This window comes from Oculina patagonica, chromosome 4, assembly GCF_052425735.1.
Source record: "Oculina patagonica isolate OP01 chromosome 4, crgOcupat, whole genome shotgun sequence".
Taxonomy (NCBI): Eukaryota; Metazoa; Cnidaria; class Anthozoa; order Scleractinia; family Oculinidae; genus Oculina; species Oculina patagonica.
Genome location: NC_135761.1, coordinates 34875790 through 34881322, shown reverse-complemented (window position 1 = coordinate 34881322; position 5533 = coordinate 34875790). Strand labels below are relative to the sequence as shown.

The window sequence follows — 5533 nt, the reverse complement described above, 5'->3', positions numbered from 1 at the left end:
ATGTCACTCATTCGATATGCTGCTAAATACCATAGGGGGTTAGGTTGGTGCGTTTATGATATTAAGTTCCGGCAGAAGGCTGTTGCTAACAAGTCATTGAAATGGTCAACTATTGACAGTCAATTATGGCTTAAAACCTTTACGGTTGCCCCTTCATGCTAAAGGAAGACATTGGTGTTTTCCAGTCAGGACCCTCATCAACAAGTACCTCTAGGGGGACCGAAAACCGTACTTGTTACAATGATGGACGTAAAGAAAGCAAAGAGAAAACCATGTGGGCGATAGTTGGGTTGCTGGTGCCCCTAACCAGCAAAGTTGTTGAAATACTACATTCACGCCTGGTATAAGAATGTATGGGTTCCCATCTGATCCAGCTGTGAGGGCTAAATGGGTCTAGTTTGTCCGTAGACACAGACACGCTTTCAAAGATCCTGACTCGAAATCCACATCGCTCTGTTTGGCACACTTTAAAGAGAAGTGCTACATGCGAATGACATTGATTCTTAGCAGCATAGAAGCTCAGGGGCTGAAGATGAAAGGAGAATATAATAAATCTAGCAAAGTAGAATATAATAAATGTAAGCTTCCAATACTGTTCATGTGTAGAATTTCCCAAGAACTTGAAACATATGTCTGAAAACAGAAAAAACTGTGATACCCAAGAAGCTGTATATAGTTGTGGAACAGTTTGTTATCGACCTTTATTACAACTTTGATAAAGGTTCCAAATGGAAGGACCTGTTAAAAGAGAATCAAGAGATCTACAATGTCTCAACTTGGAAAATACTGAAACAGCAGTCAGCTAGTGGATGGAGTGTTCACGTACTCGATCAGTGGTATTAATGTCTGCTGGAGCGCCTGGACCAAAGTTCTTGAGATCACTCAAAGAAGGTACTTTGAACCAAAGAAAGACTACCTTTTGGGAAAGGGAAGCGAGCAACATGTTGCATCCCTAATGACGAGAGACAAACCACATGAGGAGGCCGTAGTCAATTTTCTAGATCGTTACTTTGAAGAAAATTGCGATTACATGCCCAATTCTCGTTCATGGCACCTTACGTCATCGACCAGTAAAAGGGAAATATACAAGGAGTTCAAATAGACCATGGAAACAGCGAGAGTTTCTTCAGGAAAATATGGAAGGAATGTTACTCTCATGGGAAGATTCCAAAGGTAGATTCAAAGGTACCATTTTTTGTATATAAATTGACAGATGGTTAAATTAAAACTGTTTATTCTATCAATGTTAAATTGGTGAATATAATGACACATAAATAAAGTTAATAAGTTGTACTTGTCTTCAAAAATACTGGCTGCAGTGGTGTGTTTATCAATCGTGTTTAAACTTCAAGATGTTGTCGGTAGAGTGCTAGGAAGGGGTGGGGAAGGGAGGTAGTTATACAAGATAAAATGTCTAAATCTTGGTTGTTTTTTGCTTGTTATTATTATTTTTATCAATAGTTATAACGTACTTGCAATATTTAAAACATCTATTAAAATAGCATTTTATTTGAATTTCCAATACATATTTTGCCTAAAACTAACATCTTTCTTTTCCTTTAATGTTGTTAGTTACTCTTGATTACAAGGGCTTGCTGTTGCTTTGGGAGAAGGATGAAGATCGTTATTTTATTCTTGGTTGTCAAGAAATGGCGGTTGAGTTTTGTGTTTTGTGTTTAGCAATCAGGGTATGTTATATTTTAGTTGTTGAAAAAGTAGAATATAATAAATGTAAGCTTGCAATACTGTTGTTGTGTAAAACTTCCCAAGAAATTTAAACATATGTCTGGAAACAAGAAAAAACTGTGAAAACTGGTCAGTACTTTTGTTTACTGCTTTTACCAAATGTTCAGACATTTTACTTGGCAAAATGTCCATCAACAAAAAGGAAGTTTCCAAAAGAAAAGCTAGCTGTTTAGCAAACTTGCTAACTGTCAGTGTTTGTTGTGTTTTCACATTATACCAGGGTTGCGACTGTGATTTGGCACGAGATTTTCCTTGAACACTTCCTTCAAACAAAGGCTAACATAAGTGGGTAGGTTCTGAGAGTGTATTTGTGAATCAAAATGCAACTTTACTATATGTTTTTCAGGACAAGTGAACAACAACGTGAATTTTACAAGTTTTGTTGATATAGTTTTAATTTTTCCATTTTTGTTGTCTTTCCTTTTGACTACTTTCAAAGGAATTAGAGACGATCTCACCTGCATTCTTGATGAGGACTTGTCTTCACATTGTCTGTGTGCATTGCACTGTGAGATGCGAAACACTGAACAGATGTTAAAGAGTGTTGGACTACTGGCCTACGAAATAGGCTCCTACCAGAGTGCAATGGAGAGCTTAAAAGATGTGGCCCTGATAACTTTTATGGGGATAGAATCAAAGTGAAGGTCAAACCTGGACAAAAAACGGCTGTTAAGAGAAATAATATCAAGTTTGCCTCTTGTTCAGGTCAGTCTTAACATATACATTTATTTTTTTGTTAAATTATATAAGTATGGGATTCACATTCATTTGTTAGTTTGATATATTTAGATACCTGGTTTATTTCTACAGGTAACAACTGGTGATTCTTCAATGCCTTTAGAAAAATTGAATATGACAAGCCTTTTTAGCTATTATATTTTATGATTCCTTAAATCAAGCCCTATTACAAAAATGCAACTTTAATACTTAAAATTATTCATTCATGTTCACTGCCTAATTTGGCAATGAACTGTTCTGGTCAGCTAACTTTCTAATTTTTACAACTTGCTTTGGCATTGCAGAAATAGTGGATAAATCTCTGCCTTGTGGGAAGCTCGAAGGTCACTTCAAAGATGCTGAAGCTGCCAAACAGTGCATCCTCAATAAAATAGCTTTCTGTGAGGCATGACAAAAGGTAATTTGAGCAATTTATTTGCCATATGAGCAGATGGCTCAGCTCATCTCTTTGCTGATTTTTTGCTTGTACATCATTCGTTATTATTATTTTTTGTTTATTTTAAAATTGTGCAGTACACCGGCACACTGTCAGAACACTCCTTACATAGTCTTAATGCTTTAACACAAATGCATGGAAATGTAAATATATGAAATGAAATGTGAACTGCAGACAGACTTACAAATGTAATAAAGTGTAGATCTTTGGTGATGCAATGCTAGATTACATGATAGCTGAGCATTGGAAATTGCAATTAGCCTTTATGTAAAAAGCAATGACAATGATGCAGTCACCAACAGGAACATGTGCCAGACCAAACGTTCTACCTCATTCATTACATCCAAGCATAAATTAATGCGAAAATAATTTTAAATAATTAATTTTAGTTGAAAAGCATAATAAGTGTTAGTATTGTAGTGTTTATAAGTAGTGATAGTTTTTAAAATGTTTTTTATCCCTTATTTTTTAACTGTAATGGAGATTAACCAACAGGTATTATTGTTAAATTATTAACACTCCAGTCACATCCATTTGTCAAATGTGGCTACGAAGATAACATTGAGCCACACTCACCAACGAAGCTTCAAAGTGTGAAGGAGGTTTCTAATTATGAGTCATTACTCAAAATGCTGGGCATGAGAACGCTAGAACATAGACGCATTGAACAATCTCAAATAATGTTTTTTAAATGTTATATTACCAACTTATTCAAGCAGCAAAATATGCACCAAACGTTTCAACTATTATTAACCATCTAAAAGCAACAAACATTGGTGGCTGCCAATGCAGTTCTTGTTTTCAATGATTGTTTTACAGACATTTTGTATTTTTATCGTTTTTTTTAATATTGTATTTTTAACCAGTATTTTTTAGATTTTAATAATATAATAATATTGTATTTTTTAATATATAGTTTTTTAATTTTTTTTTAACATGAATTCGTTTATTTTTATAACTTATTACTGTCAAACACTTTTATCATGAGCCTCTGCCCAGGGGAGTGGGCAACTACTCGCAGTGGTTTTTTTTTGACATTAAATTAAATTACCTTTACCTTTATAACCTTTACAAAAGGTGACTTAAGTGAGTTTAAATTCTCTGACAGCAACGATCAACATTTTGGAGATGGTGATGAGGAGTCTGACTCGAGTGAATTAGAGTGGGATGACATTTGGGCAGAACTGGGTGAAAATATCGTAAGAACCTTCCAGAGAAGTTAAACCCATTTCCTTGGTCGATGGTGACGTGTACAGTTGGTTGTTTCCTGTAGAGATTTGCCAGTCTAGTATCAATGGTCGCAATGGAAGCAATGCCTGTAGGCTGATTTCTCCGGCAGTAGCTCACACGTTCCTAACAGTCGACATTTTGCTTCTGCTTGGAAACCACCTGCTCTCAGATTGGAGTAAGCTTCTTTACTTGTGCATGCGTCTTGGAAATGCGTTGTATGATGCCGACACAATGGTAACATATTAATTCATTTTATTTTAGTTGAAACATGGTGTAAGCACGGTCAAAAATCCATGATAATCGCACTGCCAGGAGAAGAAATTATTATTTTGCCTTTGTGCAGCGAAAGTATGACATATTTTAATTAATGTACCACTTAGGATGCCAGAGGAAGTTACACATCCAAAAGTGAAGATGTGCACTATTATACAAGGAAAAGCCGAATCTGTTTACAAAATTCAAGAAAGTTGGATTGTTCGGCCACCATGCAGATCCGATGTATTCAGGTGACAAGGCTAACTGCTCGACTGAAAATAGCATGGCGATGGCTAAGAGGGCCACTCTAAAACAAATTAACGACAAATCAAAGGCTGACCCGGGCTTCAATTTCTGAACTTAGACTCATTACCATGTTAAAATCCCGTTGAGCTGCACCCATGTCAACCACCCTGTCAGGGAATCGTCCACAGTTGGACAATACATCGATAGACGTATTGTTGACAAAATCTATGACCTTGTAAACCACAACATCACCAATCTCTCTGAGATAAAAAAGTTTCTCGATCATTACGTGGAGGATGAGTTATTTTCTGGTCAACCCGAAGAATGAAAACCAAAGAAAACAAATAGAAGATTTTATCCTTGCCGTCAGGATTTGCGCAACTATGTTGCCAAGGGGATTTCAGCCATGAAGTATTGTGATGAAACTTTAATAAAATGTTATCACAGTTGGCAATCGGTTTTCTTAAAAACCACTTAGACAAAGGGGCTTGTCCAAAGACTTTAAGATACAACATGCGGGAAACATTACACCCCATGACAATTTTAAACGAGAAATAGGCACGATCTAAAAAACGGCAGAACAGGCTCTTGTAGGATCACTGGTGAAATTTCACCATAGATGAATTGAACATCTCACTATTAAGCTAAGGAATCTTGAGCAAGCTAAGTCTCGAAAGAGCAACTTCAATGAAAGAACACCCACCAGTGGCTAGTGAGTGGCTAGTGCTGGTACGGCAACCCAAATGAAACAACAAATAGTAAGAAATATGAGCAGTGATGCGGGCGACATAAGAGTGCTCATATCAACTGTTGCACTTGGCATGGGCGTGAACTGCAAACAAGTAAGAAGAGTGATTCATTTCAGCCCATCCAAGTCAGTGG

General features: G+C 36.5%; 1 pseudogene; it reads left to right on the top strand.

Moving 5' to 3' along the window:
* The first annotated feature begins 842 nt into the window (after window positions 1-842).
* LOC144652401 (uncharacterized) lies at window positions 843-4143 on the top strand (annotated as a pseudogene).
* The last annotated feature ends 1390 nt before the right edge of the window (window positions 4144-5533 follow it).